Raw genomic sequence first — 21,873 nt, 5'->3', positions numbered from 1 at the left:
TTTTTTTTGGGGGGGGGGTTTTGCACTCAACATTTGAATATTTCTACAGAGCTTTCATGTTTTTTTGTTCCTCAAGATAAGTTTGATCCAGTCTTTTCCCCGAAAATCAGATTGTGGTGGCAACAGGTTGTGGCAGTTGTCCAGTGATATGATGTAGTTCCAGTAACCAGTTGGCAGTGGAGGCCATCAAGGGCGTGGGAGGGAATGAGAGGTTGCCAGAAAACGCTCGAAAGGAAGCTTGGAACCGATGATTCACCGCTAATGTATTACTAATTTAAATAGTTTTTACATCGCACAGCCAAAAGAGGAACTGTAACACTCAGTGGCTTAGTGGTTAGAGCATGGGTGTCTAACTCAAAAATTTGTCCCACCGTGTAATTTCACTTGGCCCTTGAGGCAATATCAAATGAACACTAGAGCTGGCCCACCGATTATATACAGCTCATACTTGCCAACCCTCCCGGGAGACTCCCAAAATTCAGTGCCCCTCTCGAAAATCGTCACGTCTGCTTTTCATCCAGTCCAACGAGTGCTGGCCCAGTGGGCCGATCCCCGCTTCCACCATCCTAGTCACTGCCGTTGTGTCCTTGGGCAAGACACTTTACCCACCTGCTCCCAGTGCCACCCTCACTGGTTTAAATGTAACTTAGATATTGGGTTTCACTATGTAAAAGCGCTTTGAGTCACTAGAGAAAAGCGCTGTATAAATATACTTCACTTCACTCCCTCTCGTCCAGGTGTATTCAGTTATCTAATTAGTCAATGTATTGCTGTCTCGTGTTTGTCCGATCGTCGTATGTCTTTTCCTCGTTGTTGGAATAAAACTGGTGAACAGCACAAACGTCTTCCTTCACCTTGCTTCAACTGGGTCCTCCTCACCAAGCCTCCCCATCCCCATCCGTGACACTTGATCCCCCTGATCAAGAACTCCCTGGGTGCTCTGGGCGCATCTGTTAAAAGCAGCCTCAGAAACCTTGGGGTTGTGTTGGATCCGTCAATGTCTTTGGAGGGTCACTGACGTCAACTGACCAAAAACTGAAATATTTCTAAAGTGAGAAATTTGTGGTCAAAATTATTTGAATTGTGTACTCTCCCCCTGGCTCTTCTCCCTGTACACAAACTGCTGCACCTCCAGTCACCAGTCCGTAAAACTGCTCAAGTTTACGGATGACACTACCCTCATCGGGCTCATCTCGGATGGCGATGAGTCCGCCTACAGGAGAGAGGTGGATTAGCTGGCGTCCTGGTGCAGCCACAACAACCTGGAGCTGAACGCCCAGAAAACAGTGGAGATGATCATGGACTTCAGGAAAGTCACAGTCCCACCATCCCCCCTCAACCTGATTGACTCTCCCACCCCCGTCTCCATTGTGGACTCCTTCCGTTTTTTGGGCACCTCCATCACCCAGGACCTCAAGTGGGAGTCGACCATCAGCTCCCTCATCAAGAAGGCCCAGCAGAGGATGTACTTCCTGCGGCAGCTGGGGAAACTTAAGGTGCCGACCGAGATGCTGGTGCAGTTTTACTCAGCCATTATCGAGTCCATCCTGACCTCCTCCATCACCGTGTGGTTCCCCGGCGCCACAGTCCAGGATAAGCATCGCCTGCAGCGCATCGTTCGTGCTGCTGAGAAGGTGATTGGCTGCCAGCTCCCATCCCTCCAGGACTTGTTCTCCTCCAGGACCAGGAGGCGTGTGGGTCGGGTCACAGCTGACTCTTCTCACCCTGGACACACACTATTCTCCCCTCTCCCCTCAGGCAGGAGACTACGGTCCATCCAGACCCACACCTCCCGCCACCTGAACAGTTTTTTACCCTCGGCCATCAGGCACATGAACAATAACTCCTAACCGTAGCTCCCTAGAATTCCTTCTAAGTCTATAACAAGATCTGATAGCTCAGTTACAGCTCTTGTTATTACCAAATCTGTGTTATATGTGTTTTATGTTGCACGATTGCACCAAGAAAAATTCCTAGTTTGTGAACCCGTTCTCAAACAATGGCAATAAAACGATTCTGATTCTGATTCTGATTCTGAAAATTGGATCTCAAAATGATCATTCACACATTCATTTTGTCTCGTATTGACTATTGCTATTCTCTTTTCACTTTTTTCAACAAGACAACGCTAAAGAAACCTTAGACTGTACAAAATGCGGCTGCATAGACTTTTGACCGGTGCACCCAGAACAACCCATATCACCCCCGTTTTATCCAGTCTTCATTGGCTTCCAGTTAAAGGGGAACATTATCACCAGACCTATGTAAGCGTCAATATATACCTTGATGTTGCAGAAAAAAGACCATATATTTTTTTAACCGATTTCCGAACTCTAAATGGGTGAATTTTGGCGAATTAAACGCCTTTCTAATATTCCCTCTCGGAGCGATGACGTCACAACATGGCGTCACATCGGGAAGCAATCCGCCATTTTCTCAAACACCGAGTCAAATCAGCTCTGTTATTTTCCGTTTTTTCGACTGTTTTCCGTACCTTGGAGACATCATGCCTCGTCGGTATGTTGTCGGAGGGTGTAACAACACGAACAGTGACGGATTCAAGTTGCACCAGTGGCCCAAAGATGCGAAAGTGGCAAGAAATTGGACGTTTGTTCCGCACACTTTACCGACGAAAGCTATGCTACGACAGAGATGGCAAGAATGTGTGGATATCCTGCGACACTCAAAGCAGATGCATTTCCAACGATAAAGTCAAAGAAATCTGCCGCCAGACCCCCATTGAATCTGCCGGAGTGTGTGAGCAATTCAGGGACAAAGGACCTCGGTAGCACGGCAAGCAATGGCGGCAGTTTGTTCCCGCAGACGAGCGAGCTAAACCCCCCTGGATGTCTTGGCTCACACCGGCCCGAAGATGATCAAGAGAAGAATATCGACCCTAGCTTCCCTGGCCTGCTGACATGAGGGTATGTCTACAGAATATATAAATTGATGAAAATTGGGCTGTCTGCACTCTCAAAGTGCATGTTGTTGCCAAATGTATTTCATATGCTGTAAACCTAGTTCATAGTTGTTAGTTTCCTTTAATGCCAAACAAACACATACCAATCGTTGGTTAGAAGGCGATCGCCGAATTCGTCCTCGCTTTCTCCCGTGTCGCTGGCTATCGTGTCGTTTTCGTCGGTTTCGCTTGCATACGGTTCAAACCGATATGGCTCAATAGCTTCAGTTTCTTCTTCAATTTCGTTTTCGCTACCTGCCTCCACACTACAACCATCCGTTTCAATACATCCGTAATCTGTTGAATCGCTTAAGCCGCTGAAATCCGAGTCTGAATCCGAGCTAATGTCGCTATAGCTTGATGTTCTTTCAGTCATGTTTGTTTGTGTTGGCTTCACTATGTGACGTCACAGGAAAATGGACAGAGGGTTAAAATCAGGCACTTTGAAGCTTTTTTTAGGGATATTGCGTGATGGGTAAAATTTTGAAAAAAAACTTTGAAAAATATAATAAGCCACTGGGAACTGATTTTTAATGGTTTTAACAATTCTGAAATTGTGATAATGTTCCCCTTTAAATTCCGCATTGAATTTAAGATTTTAGTCCTGACATTCCATGCATTGCATAGTGGGGCCCCTCAGTACATCACTGACTTGCTATGCCCTGGCCCAGCCTCCGGTCTTCAGGCCAGGGTCTAGTAAAGATCCTCAAAACTTGTTTTAAAACCCGTGGGGACCTGGCATTCCAGGCTATAGCTCCCAGACTCTGGAACAATTTGCACCAGTCCCTCCGTGATCTTGACTGCGTTGACATTTTTAAGAAAAATTTGACAACTTCTCTTTTTAGTCAAGCTTTTTTGTACATTTTAACTATCAATTTTAATCCACTTTGTATTGTTTTTATGATGTTGCCCCTGTTGTTTTAATTGAATTGTTGTTTTACTTCACCTATGTTTTGTACAGCACTTTGTGATTGTATCTGTGAAAAGCGTTTTATAAATAGAATTTACTTACTTACTGACTTTGAATTTGAATATGAATTATATAAAGTTTTTTTTCCCACAGGAGTACTTTTCGCCAAAAGTTTGACTTTAGTTTTAAAAACTTCAAAACCTCATTTAAAAAAAATCCTTCTAAACACAATGATTAACTGTAACATTTGTTATTTCTACAAACCCCGTTTCCATATGAGTTGGGAAATTGTGTTAGATGTAAATATAAACGGAATACAATGATTTGCAAATCATTTTCAACCCATATTCAGTTGAATATGCTAAAAAGACAACATAATTGATGTTCAAACTGATAAAAAAATTTTTTTTGCAAATAATCTTTAACTTTAGAATTTGATGCCAGCAACACATGACAAAGAAGTTGGGAAAGGTGGCAATAAATACCAATAAAATTGAGGAATGCTCATCAAACCTGTGAACCATCATTGTAGACACTTCACCTTTGATCACTAAAGACACTTTAACTGCTGCTGTGACCAAATGTCACCTCCATATTTATACTGTTGACTGTCAATCAAAATGTGCAATAATGTTATGTTACTTACTGTGCCTTGTATATACATTTTTATTTTTATTTTTTAGCTAAGTACCGTGTGACTTGTTGAAGGGTGGACTAGCAAAGTAATATTTTCATGATACGGCAAACTGTTTAACTGTGCATATGACAATAAACAATCTTGAATCTTGAATCTTGAATCAAACACTTATTTGGAACATCCCACAGGTGTGCAGGCTAATTGGGAACAAGTGGGTGCCATGATTGGGTATAAAAACAGCTTCCCAAAAAATGCTCAGTCTTTCACAAGAAAGGATGGGGCGAGGTACACCCCTTTGTCCACAACTGCGTGAGCAAATAGTCAAACCGTTTAAGAACAACGTTTCTCAAAGTGCAATTGCAAGAAATTTAGGGATTTTAACATCTACGCTCCATAATATCATGAAAAGGTTCAGAGAATCTGGAGAAATCATCCACGTAAGCAGCATGGCCGGAAACCAACATTGAATGACCGTGACCTTCGATCCCTCAGACGGCACTGTATCAAAAACCGACATCAATCTCTTTAGGATATCACCACAAGGGCTCAGGAACACTTCAGAAAACCACTGTCACTAAATACAGTTTGTCGCTACATCTATAAGTGCAAATTAAAGCTCTACTATGCAAAGCGAAAGCCATTTATCAACAACATACAGAAACGCCGCCGGCTTCTCTGGGCTTGAGATCATCTAAGATGGACTCATGCAAAGTGGAAAAGTGTTCTGTGGTCTGACGAGTCCACATTTCAAATTGTTTTTGGAAATATTCGACATCGTGTTATCCGGACCAAAGGGGAAGCGAATCATCCAGACTGTTATCGACGCAAAGTTCAAAAGCCAGCATCTGTGATGGTATGGGGGTGCATTAGTGCCCAAGGCATGGGTAATTTACACATCTGTGAAGGCACCATTAATGCTAAAAGGTAAATACAGGTTTTGGAACAACATATGCTGCCATCTAAGCGCCGTCTTTTTCATGGACGCCCCTGCTTATTTCAGCAAGACAATGCCAAGCCACATTCAGCACATGTTACAACAGCGTGGCTCCGTAAAAAAAGAGTGCGGGTACTTTCCTGGCCTGCCTGCAGTCCAGACCTGTCTCCCATCGAAAATGTGTGGCGCATTATGAAGCGTAAAATACGACAGCGGAGACCCCGGACTGTTGAACGACTGAAGCTCTACATAAAACAAGAATGGGAAAGAATTCCACTTTCAAAGCTTCAACAATTAGTTTCCTCAGTTCCCAATCGTTTATTGAGTGTTGTGAAAAGAAAAGGTGATGTAACACAGTGGTGAACATGCCCTTTCCCAACTACTTTGGCACGTGTTGCAGCCATGAAATTCTAAGTTAATTATTATTTAAAAAAAAAAGAAAAAAGTTTATGAGTTTGAACATCAAATATGTTGTCTTTGTAGTGCATTCAACTGAATATGGGTTGAAAAGGATTTGCAAATCATTGTATTCCGTTTATATTTACATCTAACACAAATTCCCAACTTATATGGAAACGGGGTTTGTATATGGTGAGTGCTACTGACACTTTAACAATATCAACACAATATAAGAATTAGTCACAATGAGGGGCGTCACTAGCTTTTAAGGACAGGGGGGCTTAGCCCCCAGGAGATGCACAGGATGCGAGCGAACGTTACGCACAAGCACAAAACTTCACAAATGGCTAACAAAGACTTAGAAATTATTCATTGTTATTATTAGTATTTAAAAAAAATGCACGGGACGAAATGAAATGCTCCCCGGGACGATGGCTTTTAACCATTTTTTTTCTTTTTCTTTTTATGTATTTATTCATTTTACATTTTATATTAAATGTCTTGGTTTTTCCTCCCTCTGAAAATTCTATGAAATGTTTAACAAGCCATCCTATAATAATACAACAGCTATTAATGTAACAATACAATAAAACAAATATATTTAATGACGTTTTTTTCATTATTTTAACAATAGGCTAATGTACATTACTTTATATAGATTCTACAAGAAACACAAAACGTAAAAACTAAATTATTTACAATTGCACACACAAGGTTTCGTGCAGCTTCACTTATTGTAAAGGAAGATAATGTGCTTCGTACACCTGCGGGACCGCAAGCAAGGTCGCAGAGAAAATGCAGACTGGAATTTGAGTGATGTGGGCATTTTCTATATGAACAAGTGGAATGGATTGGATACTGACGCACTAAAGGGGCTCTCTACCTTACGCTACAAAGTGAGGGGAAACTGAGTGAATAATAACAGGTTATATGATTATTTATTTAAACTCATATTCGGGCCACTTTATAATGAATTTGTAAAAAAAATAAAAAAAAATAAAAAAATATATAAATAGGCCTAACAACGCCAATGGTCACAATCCTCATGCAGGTGGGAAAAAAAGTGGGCACAAACACAAAAACTATCCGATTCTAAGTTGAATGTCAAAATTGAATTGAATTAGTATTATTAGTGTTATTAATAGACCATATATTCATTTAAAATACAATTTCACCAAATCAGAGGAAATGCATTAGCAGCTCAGTATATTCAAGGATTCAATGAGCTTTATTTGTCACACATCAGTAGTTGGATAAGCAAGTTAGCTCTCTGTGATCACGGTGCCACTAAAAGTTGTTCTTTGACATTAGCACTTATAATAACAATATTGCTAATACCTGGTTAATATTCAGGTCACGACATGTAAATAGAGTACTGTTGGCGGTTTAGGGATGTTTTTTTTAGAGGGCTTTATGGGCGCAATAGATGACTCTCATTAGCTGCATTGTTAGCCACCATATACTTACCGTATATTACAAATCAGAATGCATAAAAAAAGAAAAGCGCTTGTTCTTGTCTCACACGGGTACTGTGAATGGGGGAAAAAATGTGCTGTATGAATTAAAAACGCAATTGCTATCTATGAGGATTTTAAACTACAATTAAAACAATTTCTTATGGTCCAGATAATACATATTGGATATGCTTTGGTGTAGTCACATTTAGTCCCTTTTTGAGTCTGCCTGATTGTGGCGGCGTTCCCAGATTTAAATGATGAAACTTTATTCATATAGCACTTTTTATACATGTGCAACACAAAGTGCTTGATAAAAAAGATGCATCAAAATAAGCTTTGCGACACTCCCGCCAGCGCTAATTACAGTCAGCTGTTTTGGATACGATCGCTGTCGAACCGCCAAGGTGAAGTTTCAACAGACATTCGGACTTCCAATAACAGCGACTGTTTGGCGAACCGTGCCGAGGATTAGAAGCTCAAAATCAGCGACACACAGACGGATATTCACCTCCTCGATTCCCGGACAGACATTCAAGTCAGAAGTACCAGCTTTCTGTCAATTTGTCGCCAGCTGACTGAAGCAGCACGTGCTGACGGAGTGCATCCTGTTTAGGGACCGTCCCAAATTTTACAAAACTATTATACAAAACGACTCGGTAAAGAAACTCGGCACTATCTTCAACCCAACTCTCTCGTTTGAGTCACACATTCTAGTGTTCTAGTGTTCCTAGAACAGCCTTCTTTCATTTCTGTACTATCGCTAAAATTCGTCCCATTTTGTCTCGCCTCGATTACTATAACGTATTATTTTCGGGTCTCTCTATGTCTAGCATTAAAAGATTACAGTTGGTACAAAATGCGGCTGCTAGACTTTTGATAAGAACAAGAAAGTTTGATATATTACGCCTATACTGGCTCACCTGCACTGGCTTCTATGTGCACTTAAAATGCGACTTCAAGGTTTTACTACTTACGTATAAAATACTTAACAGTCTAGCTCCATCCTATCTTGCTGATTGTATTATACTACATTCCGTCTAGAAACCTATGTTCCAAAAATTACCGCTTATTAGTGATTCCCAGAGCCCCAAAAAAGTCTACACGCTAAAGAGCGTTATTTATTCGGGCTCCAGTAGTCTAGAATGCCCTACTGGTTAGGGCAACAGTTAGAGATGCTACCTCAATAGAAACATTTAGGTATTTAGGTGTCATTGTGCCCATTGGGTTCAGTTTTTTCTTGCCCTGATGTGGGATGTCGCTGTGGTTTGTGCAGCCCTTTGAGACATTTGTGATTAAGGGCTCTATAAATAGACTTTGACTGATTGATGGATTAATGAAAAAAAACAAAAGCCATTTAAGTGTACTGTAAACACGATGTGTCGGATCACTACCGTATTTTTCGGACTATAAGTCGCAGTTTTTTTCATTGTTTGGCCGGGGGTGCGACTTATACTCAGGAGCGACTTATGTGTGAAATTATTAACACATTACCGTAAAATATCAAATAATATTATTTAGCTCATTCACGTAAGAGACTAGACGTATAAGATTTCATGGGATTTAGCGATTAGGAGTGACAGATTGTTTGGTAAACGTATAGCATGTTCTATATGTTATAGTTATTTGAATGACTCTTACCATAATATGTTACGTTAACATACCAGGCACGTTCTCAGTTGGTCATATTACATACACTTCAGCCTGTTGTTCACTATACTTTATTTATTTTAAATTGCCTTTCAAATGTCTATTGTTGGTGTTGGGTTTTATCAAATAAATCTCCCCAAAAAGATTGGGGAGATTTATTGTTTATACTCGGCCACGTACCATATATAAGTACGACTTATATATGTTTTTTTCCTTCTTTATTATGCATTTTAGGCCGGTGTGACTTATACTTCGGAGCGACTTATACTCCACAAATATGGTACGTGTTTATATTTAAAGCTTACATTTTTTTCCCATAGCTAAGATAACATATTCAAAAGCAAAAGCTTTTTATTGTCAATTGCCAGGATTTGTTTTATGGTGCAATATTAAACAAAACATATAAAAATAAACCAAGGTAAACAATATAAGTACAATAGAACTATCCATCCATCCATCCATTTTCTACCGCTTGTCCCGTTCGGGGTTGCGGGGGTTGCTGGAGCATATCTCAGCTGCATTCGGGCGGAAGGCAGGGTACAAACCTTGTAGAAACCAGAAAACTGCGGAACAGGCTTGTAGGGATGATATAGCCTCTGTGTTTTTTCCTGACCTAATGTATATTCCGCTCTACCCCGGTATTAAGCACTGTATAACGGATAAACCACAGAAACCTTGACTATATATACACTTTATATATATATATATATATATATATATATATATATATATATATATATATATATATATATATATACACAAGCTACAGTGAAGCTGGTGAGGACCTGGCCAGAGGGAGCAATGGAAGCATTACAAGACTGCTTCGAAAGCACAAATTGGGACATGTTCAAGGCAGCTGCCACCGAAAATCATCACACATGTGTAGGAGTATGCAGAGTCTGTGTCTGCATAACTTAAAAAGTGCATGGAGGATGTTAGTGTGATCAAGAACATCCCCACACGGGCCAACGAGAAACCCTGGATGAACTGTGAGGTACTTGCAATGCTGAAGGCTCAGAACAACGCTTTTATATATGGCGACATGGTGGCATTAAAATCTGCCAGAGCTAACCTGAACCATGCCATCAGGGTTGCAAAGCGTGCTCCCAGTCAGAAAATGCAGGACTTCTTCGAGAACCCCACGAACACTAGACGAATATGGCAGGGCATACATGTCATCACGGACTAAAAAGCCACCCCCCGTCCCTGTGACAACAGCGACAGCTTTCTGAATGACCTCAACAACCACTTTGCAAGGTTTGAGGCACTTAACACCACTCCGGCAAGGAAATCCATTCCTCGCCCTGATGAGCAGCCGCTCAACCTGGACACAGCGGATGTCCGGAAAACCCTGAGGAGAGTGAACCCCCGGAAAGCAGCGGGACCTGATGACATTCCGGGCAGGGTGCTAAAGGGAAATGCAGACCAGCTGGCTGGGGTTCTCACCAGTGTTGGGACTAACGCGTTACAAAGTAACGCGTTACTGTAACGCCGTTAGTTTCGGCGGTAACGAGTAATCTAACGCGTTATTTTTTATATCCAGTAACTCAGTTACCGTTACTACATGATGCGTTACTGCGTTATTTTACGTTATTTTTTAGTATCGACTAGAAACAAGCGCTGCGGTGTCGTTCTTCTGAATCTTCCTCTGTCACACGCCGGAGAGAAGAAAAGAGGCGTGTGTGGGGAGGGGAGGGACACACGTGATCCGCGGTTTGATATCCATCCATCCAATTTTCTACCGCTTGTCCCTTTTGGGGTTGCGGGGGGTGCTGGAGCCTATCTCAGCTGCATTCGGGCGGAAGGCGGCAAGTCGCCACTTCATCAAAAAAAAAAATGTTGTTCGCACGTTCAGTCCACACACAGCGCGGTCATGGCGAGCGGAGTAACGGAGGAGCTTGAACGCCCTGCGCCATTGAATCGGTGTGTTTATAGATCGGTGTGTTTATAGGTGCAGACTCCGTTGTGCAAAACGAGGGTTTTAAATACATGCTGAACGTGCTTGAGCCACGTTACGACACCCCGTCGCGCACCTACTTCAGCGATAAGATTGTGCCAGATCTTTATGAGCAGGAGTACAAAAAAGTTGTGGATGAACTATCCCGAGCATCATCTGTTGCGCTCACGACAGACGGGTGGACGTCCAGGGGAACTATACGCGCTCACTTCGTCACAGCAGACTAGGAGATGAGAAGACACGCCCCCTCTACGAGAGTCACCTTGCGCAGGTACTGACACAAGCAGTGGAGGAATGGAAGATAAAGATATCCCAGTCACACGTGATAATGCCAAAAATCAAATAAATGCAGTGAATGAGGCAGGACTGGGACCACAGATAGGTGCTTTGCACATGTAGTGAATTTGGCATCACATCTCAGTCAATAGGATGGAGCGCCTCCTTGGGAGGATCAGAAAGGATGTTTCCTACTTCCACCCAAGCACAACAGCTGCTCATGTGTTTAAGACAAAGCAAGAAATGCTAAAGCTGACTACTCATAAAGCTCATACATGATGTCCCAACGAGGTGGAACTCCACTTATGATGTGTTGGAGCAGCAGGCAGCTATATACTCTGCATTGACCCACAACACCCTGAAGACAAATGTCAAAGACATCATCACCCTCTCTGATGATGATGTGAGAGTGGCAGAGGAGGTCGTCCAGGTGCTTAAACCCCTCAAAACTGTTACATCTCTACTGAGCACTGAAACTTCACCATCTGTGTCAATGATCCTGCCACTGAAAATAAGGATTCTACAATCCATGGCTCCAAGTGTAGAAGACAGCAGCATCACTCCAGATGTCAGGCTTTATTTCACTACCTATCTTTCAAGGAAGATGATGTGCTTTCTTATGTTGCACTTTAAGTTGTTTTTTATTAATGGTCATTGGTCCAAGTTTAAAGAAAGGAGAAATGCCTTTTTATGTTGCACTGTTTTTCATTATGTTAAAAGGAAAATAAAAATGCATGTCAAGTTGATCAACAGATTGTATTATTCTCCAGTGCAATAACAGTACTGAAATGAAGGCTAAAAGGGCATTAATGGGAGATTTAAAAAAAAAAGAAGAAAAAAAAGAAGTAACTAAATAGTTACTTTTCACAGTAACGCATTACTTTTTGGTGTAAGTAACTGAGTTAGTAACTGAGTTACTTTTGAAATAAAGTAACTAGTAACTGTAACTAGTTACTGGTTTTCAGTAACTAACCCAACACTGGTTCTCACAGACATCTTCAACATCTCGCTGACCCAGGCTGTGGTACCATCATGTTTTAAGATGGCCACAATCATCCCAGTACCTAAAAAATCCACAATCTCCTCCCTCGATGATTATCGCCCCGTCATCATAATGAAGTGCTTCGAGAGGCTGGTAAAGGAATACATTGTCTCCAGACTTCCCCCCACATTCGACCCATACCAGTTTGCTTATCGCCCTAACCGCTCCACAGAGGACACCTCCTCTGCACTTCACCTGAGCTTAGAACATCTGGAAGGAAAGGACACACACGTGCAGATGTTGTTTCTGGACTTCAGCTCGGCATTCAACACCATCATCCCGCAGCACTTGGTAAGCAAACTTCCCCCCCTTAGATTCAGTACCCTCCTATGCAACTGGCTGCTTGACTTCCTCACAGACTGACCGCAGTCTGTGAGAGTGGATGACAACACCTCCAGTGCCATCTCCCTGAGCACCGGCTTCCCCCATGGCTGCGTCCGAGTCCGCTGCCGTTTACATTGATGACCCATGACTGCTGCGCCAGGTCCACTACTAACCACATTGTGAAGTATGCGGACGACACAACAGTAGTGGGCCTCATCCGTGACAACAACGAAATGGACTACAGGGAGGAGGTGAAACATCTGGTTGACTGGTGCAGAACCAACAACATGGTCCTGAACGTCGACAAGACCAAGGAGTTCATCGTCGACTTCAAGAGGCACCAGTCCAGCCACACTCCACTCTTCATCAACGGCACGGCAGTGGAGATCGTAAGCAGCACCAAGTTCCTGGGGGTGCAGATAACTGACAATATAACCTGGTCCCTACACACCGGAGCTCTTGTAAAAAGAGCTCAGCAGCCAATGCACTTTTTGCGTTGGATGAAAAGAGCACAGCTCCCTCCCCCCGTTCTCACCACATTCTACAGAGGCACTATAGAGAGCCTACTGACCAACAGCATCTCTGTCTGGACTGGAGCCTGCAGTGCCTCAGACTGGAAGTTTCTGCAGAGAGTGGTGAGGACGGCGGAAAAGGTCATCAGGACACCTCTTCCTCCTATCCAGGAGATCGCAAAAAGCCGCTGCCTGACCAGAGCTCAGAAGATCTGCAGAGACTCCTCCCACCCCCACCAAGGACTGTTTTCATTGCTGGACTCTAGAAAGAGGTTCCGCAGCCTCCGTAGAAGAACCTCCAGGTTCTGTAACAGCTTCTTCCCTCAGGCCATAAGACTCTTGAACGCATCACAATAATCCCCTCAATTCCCCCCCAAAATGAATTAACTCGCTGGAATATAAAGACAATATAACATACATCCATAAACGTGGATGCATATGCAAAAGTGCAATATATTTATCTGTACAGTAATCTATTTATTTATGTCTGCAACTTATTGCTCTTTTATCCTGCATTACCACGAGCTAATGCAACAAAATATTGTTCTTATATGTACTGTAAAGTTCAAATTTGAATGACAATAAAAAAGAAGTCTAAGTCTAAGTTTATAAACTGATACTATTGATAGTATTGGCATATGAATCAATCACCCATACTTTATATTGAAGCTTTAGTGGTTAGCCTCTAGTGTCGTCTTGCTCGATGTATGTGAGTGTAGCCTGCTTAGCCATTCCTTTCACTCTAGACCTCCAGTGATGATGGTACTTCAAAGAAACTTGGTTTATTTTCCGCCATGGTGGTGAGTATTAGTGTCTTAGAAGCGGCTTCTCACTGTGGATAGACAACACGTTTGTTGAAGCTTGCTTTCAAATCCGAGCTGGTGTTCTAGCAAGACATGTATCTCCTGGAATTCATGCATCTCCTACATGTGTGTAACAAGGAATATGGAAATGTAATTTTGTCTCCCTGAGCGTGCATCCCTTTTGAAGGAATCTTTCACGTGAGTACAATCTTAAGCATGTAAACATTGGGACACAGTTGCAGTAAAGATCAACTCACCAGCCCATCGTCGATCAGTTAAAGAGGGCAAATTTAAGCTGTCCATCCAATCCCGGGATCAGAACATCTCTCATCATAAATCAAACAGTTCATTGGTCAAAAATTAGGGCTACAGCAATCCATTGATTAATTTGATTGTAAAAAAAAAAGAAGCTTAGATTTGTTTATTTAGATTAACTAAAAAAAAAAGCATCAGGCATATTTATAGAGAAAACAAGCAGAAACACAGCAAAAGTTTATTCTGGCAGCTAATGCCATCATATGTTTGCATAACACATGTTTTATTCAAACACACGTGAGGACATATTAGCATCAGTTTAATTATAATTATTGGTTAGCTTTAGATCAGTGGTTCTTAACCTGGGTTCGATCGGACCCTAGGGGTTCGGTGAGTCGGGCTCAGGGGTTCGGCGGAGGTCAAGACACACCCGACTCATCGTGTAAATAAAAACTTCTCCCTATCGGCGTATTACGGATACGGCAACAGCAGAAGTCACACTGATTTGCAGGTGTGTAATTTGTTGTGAGTTTATGCACTGTGTTGGTTTTGTTGTTTGAACAAGGTGATGTTCATGCATGGTTCATTTTGTGCAACAGTAAAAAAACATGGTAACACTTTAGTATGGGGAACATATTCACCATTAATTAGTTGCTTATTAACATGCAAATTAGTAACATATTGGCTCTTAACTAGTCATTATTAAGTACTTATTAACAGAGGTGGTTAGTAACGTGCTACATTTACTCCGTTACATCTACTTGAGTAACTTTTGGGATAAATTGTACTTCTAAGAGTAGTTTTAATGCAACATACTTTTACTTTTACTTGAGTATATTTATAGAGAAGAAACGCTACTTTTACTCCGCTACTTTTGTCTACATTCAGCTCGCTACTCGCTACTAATTTTTATCGATCTGTTAATGCACGCTTTGTTTGTTTTGGTCTGTCAGACAGACCTTCAAAGTGCCTGCGTTTCAACAAATACAGTCACTGGTGACGTTTCACTCCGTTCCACCAATCAGATGCAGTCACTGGTGATGTTGGACCAATCAAACAGAGCCAGGCGGTCACATGACCTGACTTAAACAAGTTGAAAAACTTATTGGGGTGTTACCATTAAGCGGTCAATTGTACGGAATATGTACTGTACTGTGCAATCTACTAATAAAAGTTCCAATCAATCAATCAAAAGTGTGAAGAAAAAAAGACACTTTTTTATTTCAACCGTACCCATACTTGCCAACCTTGAGACCTCCGATTTCGGGAGGTGGGGCAGTGGGCGTGGTTGGGGGCGTGGTTAAGAGGGGAGGAGTATATTTACTATTATAGAATTCACCAAGTCAAGTATTTCATATATATATATATATATATATATATATATATATATATATATATATATATATATATATATATATATATATATATATATATATATATAAATAAAAAATACTTGAATTTCAGTGTTCATTTATTTACACATATACACACACATAACACTCATCTACTCATTGTTGAGTTAAGGGTTGAATTGTCCATCCTTGTTCTATTCTCTGTCACTATTTTTCTAACCATGCTGAACACCCTCTCTGATGATGCATTGCTGTGTGGCACGCACAAAAGTGCTTTCATCAAATGCACTAGAGTCTGGAATCTTCCATCTCTCCCTAGCATGGCCCAAAACCGGTCCATCTTTGCTTCCTGAGGAAGATCCTCACTGCCAAGCACTTGGTACTCCACTACTTCTTCCCGGAGGCTATCCAGGTCCAATCGCAGCTGCGGCTTGGAACTTACAAGCATATTTCTTCATCTTACTCGTCATCGGCGTCGCCATGGCTGTATCTTCCTTGTTCTTCTGCTTCGTCTCCTTGTTGTGTGTGCAGTTGTGCACTGCACTCTCTAAAAGCCGTAGATGTTATTGCCACATGCATGTACAGTAGATGGCAGTATTGTCCTGTTTAAGAGTGTCACAACATTGCTGTTTACGGCAGATGAACTGCTTTACGGTAGACGAAAACTTGACTGCTGTTGTGTGTTGTTGCCGCGCTGGGAGGACGTTAATGAAACTGCCTAACAATAAACCCACATAAGAAACCAAAAACTTGCCCTCCATCATTCTACAGTTATAACGTGATTGGGCAGGCACGCTGTTTATATTGTGGGAAAGCGGACGTGAAAACAGGCTGTCCTCTCTCAGGTCCGCATGGAGCTGGAGGGAGCGTGGCCTCCAGCTCCGCCTGAATTTCAGGAGTTTTTCGGGAGAAAATTTGTCCCGGGAGGTTTTCGGGAGAGGCGCTGAATTTCGGGAGTCTCCCGGAAAATCCGGGAGGGTTGGCAAGTATGACCGTACCTCCCGTCAAAAGCCTAAAGACTGACTGCACAGTTCCTGTCTTCACAATAAAAGTGCCGCTCCATCGCGCATGCGCTAACAAATAAGAGTCTCCGAAAGCTAGCGCAAACAAGCTAGCAAGCTACGGAGTTTGCCGCCAATGTATTTCTTGTAAAGTGTATAAAAACGAATATGGAAGCTGGACAAATAAGATGCCAAAAACCAACCACTTTCATGTGGTAGACAGAAAGGAGGAACTTTTTTTCTCCTCCATTTGAAAATGCGGACGTTATCAGCACCACTGTCTGATTCCTATCAATGCAAGTCATCAGAATCAGGTAATACACCAACTTGTATTATTGTCTTCATGAAAGAAAGGAATCTATATGTTAAACATGCATGTATATTCATTAAAACGGCAAAATAAATAAATATAAATTATATACTGTATATATCAATGGTGCAATGGAAGAATGGCCGTGCGCGACCCGAGGGTCCCTGGTTCAATCCCCACCTAGTACCAACCTCGTCATGTCCGTTGTGTCCTGAGCAAGACACTTCACCCTTGCTCCTGATGGGTGCTGGTTAGCGCCTTGCATGGCAGCTCCCTCCATCAGTGTGTGAATGTGTGTGTGAATGGGTAAATGTGGAAGTAGTGTCAAAGCGCTTTGAGTACCTTGAAGGTAGAAAAGCGCTATACAAGTACAACCCATTTATTTATTTATTTATATATATATATATATATATATATATATATATATGTGTGTGTGTGTGTGTGTGTATATATATATATGTGTGTGTGGATATACATATATATATATATATATATATATATATATATATATATATATATATATATATATATATATATATATATATATATATATATATATATATATATATATATATATATATATATGTGTGTGTGTGTGTGTGTGTGTGTGTGTGTGTGTGTGTGTGTGTGTATATATATATATATATATATATATATATATGATATGTGTATGTTTTTTCACAACATACTTTTTACTTTTACTCAAGTAAATATTTGGGTGACTACTCCTTACTTTTACTTGAGTAATAAATCTCTAAAGTAACAGTACTCTTACTTGAGTACAATTTCTGGCTACTCTACCCACCTCTACTTATTAATACCTTATTCGGCATGGCCTTATTATAACCCTAACCCTCTAACCCTGGCCCTAACCCTCTAACGCTAACCCTAACCAAATAACTCTAAATTAAGTCTTTGTTACTTAGAATATGTTCCCCATACTAAAGTGTTACCAAAAACATATAACTTTGTCTTAAATTTGAAAAAAACAACATTTTATTTTTCACTAAAGAAGGGTTCGGTGAATGCGCGTATGAAACTGGTGAGGTTCGGTACCTCCAACAAGGTTAAGAACCACTGCTTTAGAATAACAATGTTATTAAAAAGAATAAGAGACTTATTATACTCTAAAAATGTTGGTCTTACTTAAAAATGTTTAATTGTTTAGTTTTATTCAGTGTTAAAAAATATTATATGGCTCTCACGGAAATACATTTTGAAATATTTGGCTTTCATGGCTCTCTCAGCCAAAAAGGTTTCCGACCCCTGCTATAGAGCTTTAGTTTTGTGGTATAGGATAAAAGAAAACAAATCGCCCCACTATGGTGTTTTTTTTTTGTGTTTTTTTACCAGTTAACATGAACCTAGAGTCAAGTCAAGAAATAAAAAAACAAAAAATAATACAATTCAATTTGAACAATGATACAAAAATGAGTAACAAAGTACAATTATTATATAAACCCATTCAAACAAAAAAATTACCCTTGTCAGAAACAAACAGGAACATAATTAAGTCTACTGAACTAACGGACAAAAAGGCACACACGCATGGTGAATGGATGAATGAGTCATATTCATTGTTGGTTAGCGCATGCCTTAAAATATCTCAAGATAAATTGAAAAGCTAATGACTTAAATAGAGCGACTGAACATGCTTTATAATTCAATTTATCGATTAATTGTTAAGATAGTCGATGACTGTCAAAATAGTTGCAGCCCTATTCCACGGACCGCAAATAACTGCGGACATAACAGTGAATAATAAGAATTAATTAGCCGCATAAACCAAGTGGCTACTCACCTGTGAATAACAGCAGAAGAGAGATTGTTTACGCCACCAGGAAGAACAGTCCAATAAACTAGTAGACTGCTATATTCATGAATGAAACGGGTATTCATACCTGCATTAAGTGTGGGAGGGAATGTTAGGCTGACAGGTGTCATGTGGGTGTGTCTAAGCATCAAAGAAGTACGGTAAGCGAGAACAATGAGACATCATTTCTCATCGACGGTTCAAGATTCTTTTACAATGAAATGTAGTTTAATATTCAACTTTACCTGTTTGATGGTTACTGCTGACACTTCCGCCTTCCTAAGATCTATCAGACCTTCTTAGTGTGACTTGTCTGAAAAACATCTGACTTTACTAAAATGGGACATTGTCAGTCTTTATCAAGTGAGTGATGATCGGCTAATAACACCCTGGTAGAAACAAGACCACACTTCTAGTAGGTCAGTCCTTCTCAAATAGTAGGGCGTGGGGGGCACGTTACCAGAATATGATGAAGCATATGTAGCACTTGGCTTCACTGTAACCACGCTGGGAGACCAGGAAAGACCTGTGTGTTGTTTTCTTTAATGTTAATACGTTTACAATGTAATGCAGAAGTAAAGTTATAACATATTGATAGAAAAATTATACTATTTATAGTCACGGTGGAGAGTGGGAGTGAGGAGGCGCAAAATATTTTCTTTATGTTCGAGAAGCACTGCGATTAGGCAGCGGCGGAAGACTTCATACTGCCGAAATCCGTGAGAGCAACTACGGTTTTTAGACGTGAGTTGAAAAAAAATGAAGTTGATCCAAAAGAATGTTCAACTAGTCCAGGGGTAGGGAACCTATGGCTCTAGAGCCAGATGTGGCTCTTTTGATGACTGCATTTGGCTCTCAGATAAATCCTAGCTGACATTGCTTAACACGATAAGTAATGAATAATTCCGCTGGTAATCACAGTGTTAAAAATAACCACGTATCAACCAGACTACAAAGCCATCAGCAAAACCATACAGCCCCAGAAGTCGCATTAATGGTAAGAAGTATTTTATTTATTATTGGTTACCTCCAGAATTACTGTTATTAAAAAGAAAAAGAGACTTATTATACCGTATTTTTCGGAGTGTAAGTCGCTCCGGAGAATAAGTCGCACCGGCCGAAAATGCATAATAAAGAAGGAAAAAAACATATATAAGTCGCATTTTTTGGGGAAATTTATTTGATAAAACCCAACACCAAGAATAGAAATTTGAAAGTAATTTAAAATAAATAAAGAATAGTGAACAACAGGCTGAATAAGTGTACGTAATATGACGCATAAATAACCAACTGAGAACATGCCTGGTATATTAACGTAACATATTATGGTAAGAGTCATTCAAATAACTATAACATATAGAACATGCTATACGTTTACCAAACAATCTGTCACTCCTAATCACTAAATCCCATGAAATCTTATACGTCTAGTCTCTTACGTGAATGAGCTAAATAATATTATTTGATTTTTTTCGGTAATGTGTTAATAATTTCACACATAAGTCGCTCCGGAGTATAAGTCGCACCCCCGGCCAAACTATGAAAAAAAACTGCGACTTATAGTCCGAAAAATACGGTACTCTAAAAATGTTGGTCTTACTTAAAAATGCACGCATTTAGTTGTATTCAGTGTTAAAGAATATTATATGGCTCTCACGGAAATACATTTTAAAATATTTGGCTTTTATGGCTCTCTCAGCCATAAAGGTTCCCGACCCCTGCACTAGTCCTTTATGGCTTTATGAAAATATAGTACAATCAAACCAGGATTATACGATTCAACGGTTTTTATTGGAGGTGTGTGCATAACGTTACAGTCCCTAGACCAGTGGTTCTTAACCTGGGTTCGATCGAACCCTAGGGGTTCAGTGAGTCGGCCTCAGGGGTCAAGACACATCAGACTCATCGTGTAAATAAAAACTTCTCCCTATCGACGTATTATGGATACCCCCAAACAATGTTCCCTCTAATTTTCCATATACATGAGCAAACGTAAAAACTCCTTGAACATTCAGTGGAGCACGTGAGCGACGTCAGACGTGCACATGCACTGTGGCCACACCAGCAGCACACCTGTCTCAAACCTGACTAAATAAGTTAAATGGTGTATTATTATAATCAAATGACAGCAGTCATTTCCATGAGATTATTTTCTAATATAAGTGTTTTGGCCCACTTACAATGACAATAACAAAAAATATTGTTTTTCATGAGCTGTGCACTAGTATTGTATGTCTGGGTGGGGGTCCTGCTTTGGAAATAATTTGTACCTGTACCTGTAACTTTATGTTTGTAAAATATATCTTTATTAGTATTTATTTAATATAATAACATCATTTCATGATTAATATTTATAAATATTGAGCTGTTTCCAGTTTGCCTGTTTCCTGCATTTTATTTTTGACATTAAAAGTCATGTTTTCCTCCATCCATACTTGCCAACCCTCCCGATTTTCCCGGGAGACTCCCGAATTTCAATGCCCCTCCCGTAAATCTCCCGGGCAACCATTCTCCCGAATTTCTCCCGATTTCCACCCGGACAACAATATTGGGGGCGTGCCTTAAAGCCACTGCCTTTAGCATCCTCTCTCACCTGAGAAGGAGACTATTATATATGTCTCCGTTATCCATAGGTTTATCTATAACCCATAAAGTAGGCAGGCACGGAGCTATTTCTCTACGTGTGTTTATTCCAGCCGGCACGTTAATACACTGACACACAACATCCGGATTCCCATCATGCATCATGACTTCTGACAATCCGTACCGCCCTCCCTCCCTTTAATTTCCGACTATGATTTAACCGATCAATCTATTGAAGATGAGAATGTGTTTTATAGACAGTATGATAATCACAGTATGATTTGTCAGATGTCAGTTGTTTTGAAAATAATAATCTATATATTTAATATATTTCATTTAACAACAAAGTAATTTCAAATTATTCATTCTGTGTTGTGAGATTGTGTGCCTAGTGGTTGATGTGTAATGAAGCTGTGTATTAAATGAGTATTAAATGGTTTGTTTGTGGGTTTTGCTCCCGGGAGCTAATTTCATGGTGAAACAATGCGTGTGTTTGTACAGGTGGTGGCCTGTTCCGCATTGGAGTTTTAAAATAGATATTTATGCAGTCTCATGTTGGTGGTGTCCTATTTTCTAGTTGTCTTCTGACCATGTTATGAAGATAATTAGGTCATTGCAGTATATAACAGTGCAATCAATGCCGGTTCTCAGGAGGGTATACATGCCAGATCACTAGGTGGAAATGTGGCTTTTGCATAATCT

General features: G+C 40.6%; 1 protein-coding gene across 1 annotated transcript in view; it reads right to left on the bottom strand.

Annotated features, from left to right (window-relative positions):
* The window catches only part of b3gat1b (beta-1,3-glucuronyltransferase 1 (glucuronosyltransferase P) b), a 52,772-nt gene extending 34,166 nt beyond the window's left edge, over window positions 1-18,606 (bottom strand). The window contains exon 1 of the mRNA XM_061961825.2: window positions 18,577-18,606. The gene's annotated coding sequence lies outside the window, so the exon portion shown is untranslated. The remainder of the gene's footprint in view (window positions 1-18,576) is intronic.
* Window positions 18,607-21,873: the final 3,267 nt, after the last annotated feature.

This window comes from Nerophis lumbriciformis, linkage group LG09, assembly GCF_033978685.3.
Source record: "Nerophis lumbriciformis linkage group LG09, RoL_Nlum_v2.1, whole genome shotgun sequence".
NCBI lineage: Eukaryota > Metazoa > Chordata > Actinopteri > Syngnathiformes > Syngnathidae > Nerophis > Nerophis lumbriciformis.
The sequence above is the reverse complement of the archived record's forward strand: the minus strand, read 5'-3'. Positions and strand labels throughout refer to the sequence as shown.